Genomic DNA, 18,189 nt, shown 5'->3' with positions numbered 1-18,189 from the left:
AATCTAGAAGACCTTTGGTATGGCATGAAATGGCTTTTCATCCTGAATAGGCCAATGTCCCACCATCATGTTCAAATTATTCACAAGGATTAGTGCATAGTAGGTCTGCAAGGCAGCAGCCCTTTATGCTAACAGAAGGACATTGTAGGTAAGAATAAAGTGAATGCTTGGCATTTATATAGGATGTTGACCTCCTCTTGCTTAAAGCACATAAGCCTGATTTATGCCACGAGAGAATGCTCACATTCTGTCATTGCAGACATACATGCAATACACCTATATTTTAAAGAATAAACTGTATAGCACAGGGAAATATACACAAGATCTTGTGGTAGCTCACAGAGGAAAAAATGTGACAATGAATATATATGTTCATGTATAACTGAAAAATTGTGCTGAACACTGGAATTTGACACAACATTGTAAAATGATTATAAATCAATAAAAAATGTTAAAAAAAAAAGAATAAATAGCTTTTTTTTAACCTTGGGCAGCCACTATTTAAACTTTCTGAAACATTTGTATCTTAAGGTCTGTTGATCTATGTATGCATTCTAGTTCATGACAAGAGATGAAAATACCAATTTCTATATAAAGTGAAAGCTGATCTCACACTTTTTAAAGGAATCACAAATTAATTATAAATAAAGTTATTTCAATGATAAATGGACATATAATCTTTAAAAAAATAACTAATTAAGGTATGTCAACATATTGACATAAGAGATGCCAAAAGTGCAAAAATATAAGTAACACTGAAATACATATGCAAATGTCAAAAGGAATAAGGAGCAAAAGCAAACTTCCATCTTATATGTTATTAGAAAGTGCTTAAAAAAAAAAAAAACTATGTCCTTATTAGCAGATGCCAGAGCTCAGGCAAACTTTTTGAAATTAGGCCTTCCGCGTAATGGAAAAAGCACTATGGCTTAAGCAGGTGTCGAATCCTCCCATATGAAGAATGTGCAGAGTCCATGTGTTAGAGCAGAGACTGTTCCTGTCAGCTCGATCGCCTCCGTGCCACAGCCTCTTGAAAGTTAAATTTAGAAAAGTTTCATTGTGGGTTTTCTTAGTGCAACAGAAGAATTTGCTAAGTCAAACTAGTCAAATATTTACGTAATGAACCATGTCATCATTCATATGTAACCCATGTAAGTGATGATCGTAGCCTGCAGTGGTTAAACACCTGAGCTCTTTGAGGGCAGTGAAGATGCTCTGTGCGATACGTGTCCTTAGACATTTGTCCAAACCCATAGAACAGGTAACACCAAGCATGAACCCTGGGGAGCACCGTGGGCTCTGGGAGGTTACTGTGTGTCGGTGTAGGTACACCAGTTACAACAAATGTTCCACTCTGGTGGGGGGTGTCCACAATGTGGGAAGTTATGGGTGGTGAGGGACAGGAGTTGTATGGGAAATCTCCATATATTCCTCTCAATTAAAACTGCCCCTCCGAAAGAAAGTCTTTAAAAAAAGAAAACAACCCCTCAACAAAGCAAGAAAAGAAAGCCCTGAGCTCTGGAATCCGACAGAACCAGATTCTAATCCCATCTTAATGAAGTGTTGGTAGACAGAAGAGGAAGTCCTCACTGCACAGCCGATGTTCTGCCGGGGCGCACGGTCAGCTTGCATTCTGATTGGCGGTGCCATGCTACCAGGGGTCTGGTGGTTAAATAGCCTGAATAGCATTTTGGCCTACCCCAAGGGTCACATTAAGCCAAAGTCTATCCTAGAGTTTGTGAGACTCAAGGCTTACTCCTGGCATCATGAGGGGGGTTAGCACAGCTGTATGCTGCTTCTCGCTACAGATGTTTTAGAGAACTTCCACACAGTCCGCCTGAATGTGAAGTTCCAATCTTCTTACTGGATTGCACAGACTTCCTATGGAATTACACAGAGTTCAAGAGCTTTGTTTCACCTCTTTTTGTGCTTTGGATCCCGGCCCACATCCATAAGCTTGTCGGTTGTGTGAAGTCTGACCCCTCTGTTCAACTCTCATTGAATGTCTGTAAATGCCCTTTGTCAAGTGCTGAGTGCTGAAGGGTTTGTATAGATGCCTTTGCTTTGTTCAAGAAGAAGAAAAGAATATCCTCTGGGCTGAGTTTTGAATGCACGAGATTGCTAATCATTGATCATAACAGTTCCAATTTACTAAACACTTGTGATTAGCTAGCCGTTTCCCTTACACAGATTATCTCATTTAATCCTCTTGATAAACTTGGAGGTGAAGGTATAGACATCCCTTCATTAGAGAAGAGGCCCTGGATGCAGGAAGTTGGGTAACTTATTCAAATTGCCCCAAAGAGTAAAAGAACCAACCGGGAGTTCAAGCCAAGTCAGTCAGAAGATTGCATTCTTAATGGCTCTCCCAAAGCACTTGCGGTGTCTCTATTACCCCATGTTCCTTCCTCCGTGGCATCTCTCTCCACCAGTGCCTTCTTTGCAAGGAAGGCTCCTGCATGTAGCACTAGACTTCAGACCCCTTTCCCCCTCTTTCCCTTCCTTCTCTTGCTCACTTTCTTCCCTTATGTCTACCCAACAGGGACAGCATAAGTTCTACTTAAAATACGTGGAAAAGACTTTTCACAAAATCTAGATCCATAAAACAAAACAGGTGCACCGTGAAATTTTCCAAAAGTGGTTGATGCCTTATAAATATTAAAAAGGGTCTTTAAAATAAGATTGATGCTGTATTGCTAGATGTAATCAACAATGAACATGGTCTCTAAGCTTTTATGGGACAAGATGCATATGGTTTAGTGGAAAGAGTCTGGGCTTGGAAGTTAAATAGACCTGAGTTCCAGTCCCAATTCAGCGATTTATCAGTAGGGTGGTCTTAGAGGGTTAAACTCTGAACTCGGTCACTCAGTCCTGTCAGTTAGGGAAATTGTATGTATTGTTCAAGGCTTTTTTTTAGGATTAGAAAGTGTTAGATAGATAACCTTTAATGCAGCACCTGGCAGAGAGCAAGCCTTCAGAAAATAGATGTTGCTCAACAGTGTTTGTTCAAAGCCCTCTGAGTGGCAGGGGCTGTTTGCTGTTTAACTGTGTCCTGCCTCTCTGGGCTCACATTTGCCCCAGGTGCTCAAGCTTGGCTATGAGAAACCCCAGTGAAGGAGACCACTAAGAGGAATGAGAGGAAGCGGGATGAGCCAGGGTGGTTGTCCCCTCCCACGGTGCAGAACAGAAATCCGAGGAAATGAATTCTGGAACTGGACCATTAGTTTCATTATTTAGTGGCCCTCCTCCCGTGACCACTTGGAATAAGCAGATGGTTGAACAATGGAAGTTTGGTGTTTTGTTTTGGCTTTAATTTTTGGAATAATTGTGTGTGGGGGGGAGTTGTTTTTGTTTGTTTGTTTTTGTTAATGGAGGTACTGGGGATTGAACCCACGACCCTGTGTAAGCTAGGCAAGTACTCTACCACTGAGCTATACACCTCCACCTCTGAATCATTGTGTTTTATTTTCCTAGTTGAGCTGCTCAGGTAGATTAACTTGTTTATTGAAAGGGACTGGGGGAAGCATCAACATGGTTATCCAAATATTTTCTGACCCATCTACGACTTTCCATTGCTACTTCAAATTATTTTAGCCATGAGATGGGGTTAGCCATGAAATGGGGACATACACAAATAAAATTTACTCCTATGCTGCTAACACAGAAAAGCAGTTTAGAAGGAAAGGTTGTTATTTATGTCTCTGCCCTCTTTGGGCCATGTGTGGAATAATTTATTCATACTCTGGATTCTAGATGTGGATACATTGGAAAAAGGGAGGGGAGATGGGCAGGTGAGCTACTTGGAGTCTGAAGCAGTGGATTCTGAGCCTGGGTGTAGATTGAGCAGGGAGGAGTGCCATGATTGATTAGTGATGTCTGTCATGGGTTAGGCATTGAGGAGTAGCAGCATACATGTCCTGTACCTGCCATGTATCCCTGACCTGGAGGCTATCTGAAAAAGGTGAATCTCATTTGAACAGTATTCAGTGAGTGTCTACCATGTGTCAGACGCATAGTAGGCACTGAAGAATGAGCAGTACATAAGGCAGATATGGTCTTCCCTTCATGAGGCTTACAGTAAAGGAAACAAGAAAGGCAAAGCTGAAATTATATTGACAAGAATTAGAGATACTTGACAAGGACAAGCAAATGATAAGGCAATATAATTTGAACACACAAGAAGTTATACTATTTTTGCAGCTCCCCACATTTCTCCTGCAAAAGTCCAGTTGTGATTTGCCCTGCCCTTATTCACGATTCTTTCTTTCCAGAAGTCCTAAAAGCTAGGTTGATCTGTTGTTTCAATTTCCAGGCAAAGACTGGAAGAAATCTTGGGCGTACATGTAAGCACGTATCACAGTATTGAAACAGAATGCAAATATTTGAAAGTTGGAAGAACCACCATGCTGCTTCTTGTCTGGCCCAGGTGGCTAGAAACCTACTGCCTGGTGCCTGTTAGCTTTCTAGTGGTCATTTCTGCTGAACTCCTATTTCAAACTGAATTCTGCTTCTAGGATGCACTGTCTCACCTGAGGCTTATTGGATGTGAGGGCTGAGCAAAGAAACAAGAGTTCAGAAGAGTGAAGAATGTTAATCAGATTCGAGATGGTCTGGTGTCTTTCCCCAAAATGTCCTGAAGCCTTATGTTGGTTTTGTGTCCAGGTGCACAAATCAAGTGTGGGATATAAACAACAATACATTTATTACACAGAGAGGAAGTATCCTATATCACGGCTGTTTACATATTAGTAGCCCCTTTCATTTAGGATATTGCAGACTTTTCTTAAACAAAATGCTTGCACTATATTTTTTAATGATGGCAGAAGCTACGAAGGCCTTAAGAATATTAAGTAGGCTGATAAATGACCATTCCTTAGCAGAGTGCCTGGTCCAGCATGAAGTGTTAAATAAATGTCAAGTATTGCCAGTATATACAATAATGTGTCTCTACAATGGAGAATAAAAACCACAAAGGACATTAGCTTTTCTTTTCTTCGATAATTCTTTAAAAAAAAATAGGTTGGAGTTCTAGTTCTAGCCAAAATAGAATAACAGGGACCAGGTTTAGTCTCTCATCTCAGATGACTGTATAATGGACAAAATGCATGAAACAGTGGTTTGTATAACACTGAGTGTCTTAGTCCATTTGGGCTGCTGTAAAAAAAATATACCATACTGGGTGGCTTATAAACAACCTGAAATTCATTTCTCACAATTGTGGAGGTTGGGGAGCCCAAGATCAAGACTCTGGCAAATTTAGTGTCTGGTGAGAATCCACTTCATGGTTCATAGAGGGGCATCCTCTTGCTATGTCCTCACATGGCGGAAGGGGTAGGGTTCCTCTTTAGAGCCTCTTATAAAAGAGCACTAATCCCATTCATGAGGGCCCCACCCTCATGACCTCAACACCTCCCAAAGGCCCCACCTCCAAATACCATCACAATAGAGATTGAGTTTTAACATATGAATTTGGGGGGTGAGGCACAAACATTCAACCTATGGCACTATACACACCAGGCAATGACAGAAAGCGACCTTTGAGAGACAGGGAGCAAATAAGGTGAGCCCTATAATTGCCTTAGCTTTCTGCCTTAAGAGAGTTTTCATGCAGAGAAGAAGAACCCAGGTAATGGCTGGTGGACTCCCTTCATGAGGGATCAGCACTTGGTTGTTCAGGCACCGGAGTGCCTACCATACTTGGGGTAGAGTGCTAGAGAGGAGAATCAAACTTAGGAAATCATTTATAGGACTCCTAAATGTGTATGTACCAAATAAAAAAACTGAAAAATATGAGTCAAAAATGAATAGAACCAAAAAAAAAAAAAAGAAAACTTCATACTCATACTCAGAGATTTAAACATCCCTCTTTCAACAACTGATAGAACTAGATCAGATATCAATAAGAATAGAGAACTCAGCATCATCAATCAACATTTATAGAAATATCCACCGCCAAAATAGCACAATATACATTCTTTTCAGGAACCCATGGACCACACAGCAAGATAGACCATGTCCTGAATATAAAGATTACAGGAAAATCTCCTCACACTCAGAAACTAAACAATAAGCTTCTTGATAATCCATGAGTCAAAGAAGTGTCAATAAATTTTAAAAACACATTAAACTTAATGAAAATAAATATACAACATACAAAACTTGTGAAAAACTGCTAAAGCAGTGCTAAGAGGGAAATGTATAGCATTAAATGACTTTAATAAAAAAGGAGGAGTCCAAAATCAGTAAATAAACTCCCATTTCAAGAAACAGAGAAAGAAGAGCTACATAAACACAAAGCAAGCACAAATGGGAGAGGAAATAATCCAGGTTGAAGCAAATGTCAATGAAATTGAAAATAGAAAAAAAAAAGCTGACTCTCAAAGGATTTTTTAAAAATTGCAAACCTCTAGCAAGAGTGACAGAGGGAAAAAGAAGGCAATAAATCAGGAATGAAATGGGGTATTGCTCTAGACCCAACAGACATTAAAACAGATAATGAAGTAATACTATGAACAACTCTACACACAAATTTGACAACTTAGATGAAACAGACCAGTTCCTTGAAAAGTACAAACTACCACAATTTACCCAGTATTAAAGAGATGATTTGAATACCCCTTTAACTGTTAAGGAAATTGAATTCATAATTTTAAAATGTCCCCACAAGGAATCTCCAGGTCCAGATGGTTTCACTGGAGATACTACCCATGTTTAAGGAACAGTTAACACCAATTCTACAAATCTCCAGAAAATAGAAATGGATGGAACATATAGAAATTTATTTTATGAAGCCATTATACCCTAACACCAAAACCAGACAAAGACCATATTAAAAAAACCCCAAAAACCTACAGACTGATAACCCTCATGAATATGGATGTAACAGACTGGAAAACTGTTTACAAATAGAATTTAGCAGCATCTAAAACAATTACACACCATGACCCAGCGGGGAATATTCCAAGGATGCAATGCTGGTTCAATATTCAAAATTCAGCCAGTATAATCCACCATATTGATAGGCTAAAGAGGAACAATCATGCGATCATATTAGTCAACACAGAAAAAGCATTTGACAAAACTGAAGACTCACCCAGAACTCTCAGAAGACTAAGAATAGGGGGCAACTCCCTTACATTGATAAAGAATACATGCAAAAAACTTAGTTAATATTGTATTTAAAAGTGAAAGACTGAATGACTGTCCCTCAAGATCAGGAACAAGGCACCTCTGCTGGTACTGATGCAGAGGACCCAGGCCACATTGCTGCATTTCTTAGCCCAAGACAAGAGCTTGAGCTTGCTGGGGCATGTTGGGGCATGTTGGAGCTGGGCACTGAAGCTTGAGCTTCAGAGGACAGACCCAGGAGGAGGACTGGGGTTGGCTGTGTGGAGACTGCCTGAAGGGTCTGGAGTGTGGTACAGGCTGAAACTGGGAGTGTGTGCAAGGGAGCCTGTGTGCAAAAGCCCCATTGTAACATGAAGGGAGGGGCGGGACCCCACCATAGCAGTCTCCTTCTTAGCTTGCCCTTGCTGGGGTGGCTCCTCTGGGAATTCCAGGAGTGCACAGTCACTGAAGGGTTGCCCCCAGGTGGAGGCAGGGCTGGGGACTTGGTCCATTACCAGTGGCTGCACAAGTGAGGAGGTGGGGCTGAGGTCTGAACCATGTCCCAGGTAGCTTTGGTGGATTTGTACCATTAGTGCCTTCACAGGCTTAGTGCCTTCACAGGCTTGGTGCCTGTGGGAAATCAGAGTGGAGAGCTGGTACACAGCCAGGGCACAGCAGGTCTGATGTTAACAGATTGTGGCACATGGAGGCAGGGCTGGGGTCTGAGCTGACCCTATAGCCCACAGCAGATTCAGGGCACAACTATACAAGACTACAGCAGATTCTGTTGTCTGACTTCAATAGATCTGTCTTGGTAGCTTTGTGAGCACAGCACCTGAGGGACATCAGGGCAGGTTGCCTGCATTCTCATGGCTGAGGTAGGGCCAAGGGCAGTGCCAACAACAGTGTATACTGAAAGCCCACACAACAGGTGACAGGTGACACCACAGGGGGCACTTCCCAGTGGACATTTCCTGGGGTGGAATACTCAGTGGCTCCTCTCCCAGAAGCACTCCAGTCCTCACTACCTCACACAGCAGCTCAGAAACATATCTAGGGGCTTCTATTCCAACAAATAGGAGGCAGATCAAGCTCCTGACAGGGCTATGACAATCACAGAACAGAGGAGGCCCCACTCAACATCCAGTGCAGGCTGTGGTCACCATAACACCAATTACACCCCCAGCCAAGGGGATAACAGCCAGCACACATAGAGGAAAGACATGGACGCCATCCATACTAAAAACAGCCTTCACAACAAAAATATTAGAAGTACATAGCTGCACAGGGATACTCTCACATAAAAAAATGGCCTTTCAAGACCACAGTAGATAAATGTTACTCATAAATTCATAGTCAGAGAAGTACAAGTAAAATGAAGAAGCAGAGGAACCACTCCCAATTAAAAGAACAAGATAAATCCCCTGGAAGAACAAACAATGAAGTAGACTCACCAGTTTACCAGATCTCAGATTCAAAAAAGAGATAATAAAAACAGAAGGAATTAAGAAAGGCTATTGATAGAAATGCAGATGACTATAAAATGGAACTAGAAACTATAGAGGAACCAAATAAAAATCAGAAAACTCACTTGCTAAGATGAAAGCCAAGCTAAAGGCAATAAATAGCAGACTAAATACTGTAGAAGAATGAGTAAGTGATCTTGAAGATAGAGTAGTGGAAACCACACAATCAGAACAGCAGATATGAAAAAAATGAAAGCCACATAAGAGACCTAAGGGATAGTATAAAGTGTGCCAATCAATGCATGATAGGAGTCCCAGAAGGAGAAGAAAGAGAAGAGGGTATCAAAAATGTATTTGAAGAATAATGGCTGAAAACTTCCCAAACCTAAAGAAGAAAACGGATGTCCAGGTACAGGAAACAAAGAGGGTCCCAAACAAGATGAACCCAAACAGACCTACACCAAGATATAATTAAAATGGCTAAATTTAAAGATAAAGGAAATAATTAAAGTCAGCAAGAGAACCACAAAGAGTTGGTTACAAGGGAACCCCCATAAGGCTATAAGGCTATCAGCTGAATTTTCTACAGAAATGTTTCAGACCAGAAGGGAGTGGCAAGATATATTCAAAATCCTGAAAGAAAAATCTTCAAGGTTATCATTTAGAATAGAAGGAGACGTAAAGAATTTCTCAGACAAGAGAAAACTAAGAGAACACAGCCAATACTAAAACTATCCTAAAAGAAACGTTGAAATATCATCCCTAAATAGAAAGGAAGAAGCTATAGGAAAGAGAAAAACCACAATTGAAAATGCGATAACTACAATGAACAGCAAAAGAATAAACAAAGATTAAAAGAGGACATAAAAATCATAAAATATGGGGGAGGGGATTAAGAAAAAGTAGATTTTTTTTTTAAGAATGTGTTTGAGCCTATATGATTACCAATCTAAAGCAAGTAGATACAGTAATAGGATAACATACATGGAAAACCACAAGTCAAAAACATACAATAGAGTCACAAAAGCCAAAAAGAACTCTAGCATAATACAAAAGTAAATTATCAAACCACAAAAGGAAAACAAAAAGAAAAAGGAACATAGAAGAAATACAAAATCAACTGGAAAACAAGGTTTAAAATGGCAATCAAAGATGAATCAATAATTACCTTAAATGTTAATGGAATAAATGCTTCATTCAAAAGATATAGAGTGGAATATTGGATAATAAAACAACAGCCTACAATATGCTGCCTATAAGAGACCCACTTTGGGGAAAAGGACATACATAGATTGAAAATGAAGAGATGGAGAAAGATATTTTCATGCAAATGGAAATGACAAGAAAGTGGGGGTAGTAGTACTCATATCAGACAAAACAGACTTTAAAACAAAGGCCATAAAGAAAGATTAAAGATGGTCACTTTATAATGATAAAAAGAACAATACAAGAAGAGGATATTATACTCATTAGCACATATGCACCCAATATACAAACACCTAAATACATAAAATAAATACTAACAAACAAAGGGAGAAATTGATCGGAATACAATAAGAGTAAGAAACTTTAATACCCCAGTGAGCAGATATTCCAGAGAGAAAATCAATAAAGCAACAGAGGTTCTAAATGACACCATAGAAAAGTTAGACTTAATTGATATCTTCAGAACATTCCATCCCCCCCAAAATAACCAAAACAAAACAGAATACACATTCTATTCAAATGCACATGGAACATTTTCTAGGCTATACCACATATTCAGACACAAAACAAGCCTCAAAAAATTTAAGGGGATAACAATTATTTTAAGCATCTTTTCTGACCACAATGGCTTGAAGCTAGAAATCAACCACAGAAAGAAAAATCGGGGGGGGGGGGGCGGAGAGGAGAGCATGGAGATTAAACAAAACCAATGGATAAGCAATGAAATCAAAGAGGAAATTAAAAAATACCTTGCGACAAATGACTATGAAAACATAGCCACACAAAATCTAAGAGTTGCAGCAAAAGCAGTCCTAAGAAGGAAGTTCAGAGCAATACAGGCCATCCTTAAAAAACAAGTAAAATTTCAGATAAACAACTTAACCTACCACCTGAAAGAATTAGAAAAAGAAGAACAAGCAAACCCTAAAGTCAGTGGAAGGAAAGAAATAATAAAGAACAGGGGAAAAAATAAACAAAATAGAGATAAAAATAGAAAAGAAATCAATAAAGCCAAGAGCTGTTTTTTGAAAGAGTAAACAAAATCAACAAACCTGTGGCCAGGTTCACCAAGAATAAAACAGAGAGGATCCAAATAAACAAAATAAGAAATGAAAGAGGAAAAATTACAACCAATACCACACAAATACAAAAAAAAAAAGGAATACTATGAACAATTATGTGTCAACAAATTGGACAACCTAGAAGAAATGGACAAGTTTCTAGAAACACATATTCTATGAAACAGAATCAAGAAGAAGTAGGTAATTTGAACAGACCAATCAGTAGAAGTGAAACAGAATCTACAATGAAAAAAACAAAACAAAACTTCTCACAAACAAAAGTCAGGGATGAGATGATTTCCCTGGGGAATTCCACCAAGCATACAAAGAACTCATACTAATCATTCTCAACTCTTTGAAAAGACTAAAGAGGAGGGAGCAGTCCCAAACTCATTCTAGTGGTATAGAAGGAACATATCTCAACATAACAAAAGCTATTTATGACAAACCCACAGCCAACATAATACATAACAGTGAAAAGTTGAAACCCTTCCCACTAAAATCTGAAACAAGACAAAGATGCTCACTCTTACTATTTCTACTCAACATGGTATGGGAAGTCCTAGTGACAGCAATCAGACAAGATAAAAAGAAATAAAAGGTATCGAAATTGGAAGGGAAGAGGTACAATTGTCACTATATGCAGGTGACATGGCACTATATATAGAAAACCCCAAAGATTCCAAACAAAAACTACTAGAGCTGATAAACAAATTCAGCAGGGTAGCAGGATATAAAATTAACATACAAAAATTGTTGTATTTATTTACAATAACAATGAAATACCAGAAAATGAAAGTTTAAAAAATCCTTATTAATATTTGAATAAAAAAAAATACTTTGAAATAAACCTGACCAAGGAAGTGAAGGACTTATACATTGAGAACTGTAAAACAATGTTAAAGGAAATTAAAGATGATTTAAAGTAATGGAAAGATATTCCATGTTCTTGGATTGAAAGAATTAATGTTGTTAAAATGGCCATACTACCCAAAGTAAACTACAGATTAATGTGATCCCTATCAAATTACCCAGGTTTCTTTTTCACAGAACTAGAACAAACAATCCTAAAATTTATATGAAATTACAAAAGACCCATAATTGCCAAATTAATCCTGAGGAAAAAGAACAGAGCTGGAGGCATAACCCTCCTAGATTTCAGACAGTACTTCAAAGCTACAGTAATCAAAATGGCATGGCATTGGCACAAAAACAGACAAATGGATCAATGGAACAGAATAGAGATCCCAGAAATAAACCCACACACCTATAGTCAATTAATCTTCAAACAAAGGAGGCCAGGATATACAATGGAGAAAGGACAGTCTCTTCGGCAAATGGTGTTGGGAAAACTGGACAGCCACATGTAAATCAATGAAGTTAGAACACTCCTTCACATCATACACAAAACTAAACTCAAAACGGCTTGAAGACTTAAACTTAAGACAGCACACCATAAATCTCCTAGAAGACAACACAGGCAAAACATTCTCTGATATAAATCATAGCAGTGTTCTCCTAGGTCAGTGTACCAAGGCAATAGAAAGAAAAGCAAAAATAAACAAATGGGACCTAATAATCCAATCAAAAATGTGCAGAAGACCTAAACAGACATTTCTCCAATGAAGACATACAAATGGCCAACAGGCATGTGAAAAGATGCTCAAATCACTAATTATCAGAGAGATGTAAATCAAAATTACAATGAGGTATTACCTCACACAGGTCAAAATAGCCATCATTACAAAGTCCACCAATGATAAATGCTGGAGAGGATGTGGAGAAAAGGGAACCCTCCCACACTGTTGGTAGGAATATTATTTGATATGGCCACTATGGAAACAGTTTGGAAATTCTTTAAAAAACTAAAAATAGACTTACCATATGATCCAGCAATCCCACTCCTGGGCATACATTCATTGGAAACTATAATTTGTAAAGATACATGCACACAGATATTCATAGCAGTTTACAATAACTAAGACATGGAAGCAACCTAAATGTCCATCAAGAGATGACTTCATAAAGAAGTTGTAGTATGTATGCAATGGAATACTACTCAGCCATAAAAATGAGATAATGCCATTTGCAGCAACATGTATGGACCCAGAGAATTTAAATAAGTCAGACAGAGAAAGACAAGTACCACATGATATCATTTATGTGGTGTCTAAAAAAATTGCAAAATGAAGTTATTTACAAAACAAACAGATTCACAGACATAGAAAACTATCTTATGGGGAAACAGCAGGAAGGGATGAATTAGGAGTTTGAGATCAGCAGATACTAAATACTATATATAAAATAGATAAACAACGTCCTATGTTTACCTCAGGGAACTATATTCAATGTTTTGTAATAACCTATAATGATAAATTATCTTAAAAAATATGTATGTATGATTGAATCACTATGCTGTACACCAGAAACATTGTAAATCAAATATACATCAATAAAAATAGGTATTATGGAAATTCTAACTAGCTTCAAATGACAAGGGATGGGAATAAAACCATACAGATTATAAAGGAAGAAAAAAAATGCCTCTTTTTGTGGTTATCTGTAGAGAATCCCAAGGAATCTAACAAGAAAAAACATTTTGGTGGCTATAAGTTAGCTCAGCAAAATCACAGGATACAAGATTATATATAGAAGTCTATTGTACTTCTATAGTCTAGTAATAAGCACATTGAAATCAAACTTTAAAATACAGTATCATTTATAATAACTTTAAGTAGTTAAAAAAAAAGAAATCTTAGGTGGACATCTAACAAAATACATGCGGGACTTGTATGCTGAAAACTTCCAAATACTGATGAGAGAAAGAAAATATCTAAATAAGTAGAGAAACCTACTGTGTTCATGGATTGAAAGACTCAACATAGTAAAAGATGCCAATTGTCCCCAGGTTGATATACAGATTTAATGCAATGCCTATCAAAATCCCAGCAAGACTTTTTTGTAGATGTAGATAAGATTATTCTAAAACGTATATGCAAAGGCAGAGAAGCTAGAATAGCTAAAACAATTTTGACAAAAAAGAATGAGGTAAGAGAAATCAGTACACCCAGTTTCAAGACTTATTATGTTGTTTTAGTAATCTTTATAGTGTGATATTTGCTGGCGATAGACATGTAGATCAATCAAAGAGAATAGAGAACAGAGAAATAGCTCCACACACAAATGGCCAATTGTTTTTGGCAATGGTGCAAAAGCAATTCAATGGAGGGAGGATAGTCTTTTCAACAAATGATGCTGGAACAACTGGATATCCAAATATACATAGGAAAAGAAAGAGAAAAAAAAAAAAGAATCTTGACCTAAACTTCACACATCTCATAAAAAATTAACTCCAAATGGGTAATGGATTACATGTTAAATATAAAACCATAAAAACTTTTAGACAGTAACATAGGAGAAAATCTTTAAAACTTAGAGCTTGGCAACATGACAGCAAAAGGACTATCTATACATTAAAAAATAAAAAAAAGATAAACTGGACTTAATTAAAATTAAAAACCTTTACTCTGTGAACAACCCCATTAAGATACTAGAATGAGAACCTACTAATATTTGCAAAGTACATGTCTGATAAAAACTAATATTGAAAATATATTTTGAAAACTCTCAAAAGTCAACAGATTAAATAAGTCCAATTAGAAAATGGAAAAAAGACTTGAAGAGACATTTTATCAAAGAGGGTATACAGGTGAAAATAAGCACATGAAAAGGTCTTCAACATCACTAGACATGAGGGAAATACAAATTGAGAACATGATGATATCACTACATACATATTAGAAAAGATAAAACAAACAAAAATGTGGCAATACCAAATGCTGACAAAAATCCAGAGAAGCTGCATATAGCATGTACATTGCTGGTGGGAGTACAAGATGACACAGCCCTTCTGGAAAATAGGTTGGTAGTTTCTTAGAGGAAATACACTTACCATATGACCCAGAGATCACATTTCTAGGGATTTATCCCAGAGAAATAAAAATGCATGTCCCAAAACAAACAAAAGCAACAACAACAACACACACAATTGTTCATAGCAATTTTATGGATTAAAAACTATTGGTTTCCAAGAGTTAAGGAGTGTAGGATGAAAGATGTTTTGTGGCTATAAAGGAGCAGCATGGGGGAGATCTCTGTGGTGATGAACTAGTTCTGTGTCTTGACTATGGTGGTGGTTACACAAATCTTCGCATGTGGTTAAATGGCATCAATTATACAGACACATCGATGTCAATATCTGATCATAGTATTATAGTATGTAAGATGTGGCCAGTGAATGACCAATGTCACCAACTGAGTGAAGAGGGTATAGGACCTCCCTGTACTATCTTTACAACTGTCTCTGAGTCTCTATTTCAAAATGAATAGTTATAAAGCTTTCACTTTAAAAGTGTAAACCCTAAATCATCCAATAATATGACAAAATACAGTTAAAGCAAATAAGCCAATGAAGCAGATAAAATGGAATCACACAATTAGTCCAAAAGTAGACAAAATGAGGAAAAAAAGGGAGAAGGAACAGACAATATAAATTACAGATTTAAACCTAACTATATCAATAATTACGTTAAATATAAATGATCTAAACATGTCCAGTTAAGAGGCAGAGATTCTCAGAATGAATAAAAATTAAGAGCAGTTATAGGCTTTCTGCAAGAAACACACTTTAAAGACACAAGTTGACAATAAAAAAGAGATAAACCATGCTAACACTAATCTAAAAAATACTTACATAGCTATATTAATCTCAAGATGCTAAGGGTGGGAAAAAAATACTGCCAGGGATAAAGAAAGTTGTTACATAATGATAAATGGTCGATAACCAAGAGAGCATGGCAAGCTTAAATGTTTATACACCTCAAAACAGAACTTCAAAATAAATGAAACAGCAAAGAGAAATAGCTAGAGACTTCATTTATAGTCTTTCAATATTTGATAGAATGGCTAGAAAATTATTAAGTATCCAGAAGATTTGAACAACACTATAAAGCAGCTTTTTCTAGTTAGCAGTTATAGAACTATTTACCCCTAAAACAAGAGAGGCCCTATTACTGGGCTATAAAAACAAATAAAACCTCAACAAATTTAGAAAAGTTAAAAGTCATAGAGTTTATTTGCTGACCACATGGAATCAAACTAGAAATAACTGACAGAAAGATAACAGGAAAATCTTCCAACACTTGGAAACTAAACAACATACGTATAAATAACCCATAGGTTAACAAGGACTCCAAAGGGAAACCAAAAGAGATTTGACCTGAAATGAAAATGAATGCATAGCAGATCAAATTTTGTGTGGTGTCTCCAAACAGTGCTTAGGGAGAATTTTATAGCTTTAAACATTCATACTAGAATTAAACAGTCTCAAATAAATTACTTCATTTACGATCTCAGGGAAACAGAAATAGAAGAAATTAACCCAAGTTATGTAGAAGAAAGGGAATAATAAAGATCACAGTAGAAATCAACAAAAGAGAAAACAGGCCAAAAATAGAGAAAATCGATACTGAAAGCTGGTTCTTTGAGATGATCAATAAAATCAATAGACTTTTAGCCAGACTTAGGAAAGAAAGAAAGGAATCACTAATTACAGTATCAGGAATGAAAGAGGTGACATCACTTTAAATATTAAAAGGGTGATAAGGGACTATTATGAACAACTTTATGACATGAAATTCAAAGTTTTGGATGAAGTGGACAAATTCTTTGAAAAGTACAAAGGGATAACTCATTAAGTAGATAATCTGAATTTCCTGATATCTATTAAATAAATTGAATCTGTAGTTGAATATCTTTCCAAAAGAATATTTCAAGTTCTGATTTCTTTACTGATGACTTTTATAAAAAAACATTATTCCAGAAATAGGACATAAAGGGTTACTTCCAAACTTATTCTAAGATATAGGATATAAACAGTTACATCCCAACTTAATTCTTAGAGGTCATCTTTACTCTGATACTAAAACTAGGAATAACCCTTAAGTGAAAAGAAACATTCAGATGGGTAATCCCCATGGATACCCATGTGAAAATTCTAAACAACATATAGAAAATCAAACCCATCAATGTATAAAAAGATAATATACCATGAAAAAGTACATTTTATTCCAGGATTGCGAAGATGCTTTAAGATTTGATATGAATCTGTACACTCTATTATATAAACAAATTTTTAAATGTGAAAACATATGATCATCTTAATAGATACAGAAAAGACATTTGACAAAATCCAATATCTATTCCTGATAAAAAATTCTCAGCAAAGGAAGAATAGAGGACAAATTCCTCAATCTATAAAAGCATCTATGAAAAACGTAAAGTACCGTGCTTAATGGGTATACACTGACTGTTCTACCCTTAAGTTCAGGAACAAGGCAAGGGTATCCACTTTTCCACTTCTGTTCCACATTGGACTAGAGGTTTTAGCTGGTGCAATAAAGAAAAAGGTGGAAAAATGCGTCTAGTTTAAAAAAGAAGAAGTAAGATAATTTTTATTCATATTATACTCAACTATGTAGAAAATTTGATGGCAACAACAAAAAGTACTGAAACTAAGGAGACAGTTCAACTGGTAGAAGAATACAATATAAATATACATAAACCAATTGCATTTCATATATTAGTGTTAAAAGTTTGGAAGTTGAAATGTATAAAATGCCATTTGCAATGCCATTAAAAAAGAAAACTCCTTGGATGGACAAATCTGATAAAAATCCTTCCTATACCCTGAAAACTATAAAACAGCTGAGATGAATTAAAGAAGACCTAAATAAGTGGACACATATGCTGATACCAAGTGCACAGAATGAAAGACATTTTTAATGATTAACTTATATAACTAGATACATAAAATACACCTCAAACATACACAATATTATATCAGTTATAGCTGAAGAAAGACTTACTACTTTTAAAATATCTATTCTCTCCTAGCTCATCTATAGATTCAACATAATAGCAATCAAGTATCAGCCAACTTTTTTGTAAAATTGCCAAACAGATGCTAAATTTCATAAGGAAATGCAGATGACCTAGCATGTCCAAAATACCTTTCTGGTCAGCATTCACAAAGTCAATGTGATATATCGCATCAAGCAAAGAAAGGACAAAAACTATATGATTATTTCAATAAATGCAGAAAAAACATCTGATAAAATTCAACATCTATTCATGATAAAAAATTTTTACCAAAGTGGGTATAGAGGGACCATACCAACATAATAAAAGCTATTTATGGCAAACCCACAGCCAACATAATACTCAACAGTGAAAAGCTGAAAGCCTTCCCACTAAAATTTGGAATAAGACAAGAATGCCCATTCTCATGA

General features: G+C 36.7%; 1 protein-coding gene and 1 long non-coding RNA gene across 3 annotated transcripts in view; one reads left to right on the top strand and one right to left on the bottom strand.

Annotated features, from left to right (window-relative positions):
- The window catches only part of RBFOX1 (RNA binding fox-1 homolog 1), a 1,384,890-nt gene that overhangs the window by 574,440 nt on the left and 792,261 nt on the right, over window positions 1-18,189 (top strand). The gene's annotated exons all lie outside the window — the stretch shown is intronic.
- On the bottom strand, window positions 965-5,329 carry LOC140686917 (uncharacterized). Its single transcript, XR_012060923.1, has 3 exons — window positions 5,196-5,329; window positions 4,530-4,640; window positions 965-1,029 (listed from the first exon to the last, which is right to left on the bottom strand). It is a non-coding gene; the product is annotated as an uncharacterized lncRNA (long non-coding RNA).

This window comes from Vicugna pacos, chromosome 18, assembly GCF_048564905.1.
Source record: "Vicugna pacos chromosome 18, VicPac4, whole genome shotgun sequence".
NCBI lineage: Eukaryota > Metazoa > Chordata > Mammalia > Artiodactyla > Camelidae > Vicugna > Vicugna pacos.
This window is presented reverse-complemented; position numbering and strand designations above follow the sequence as displayed.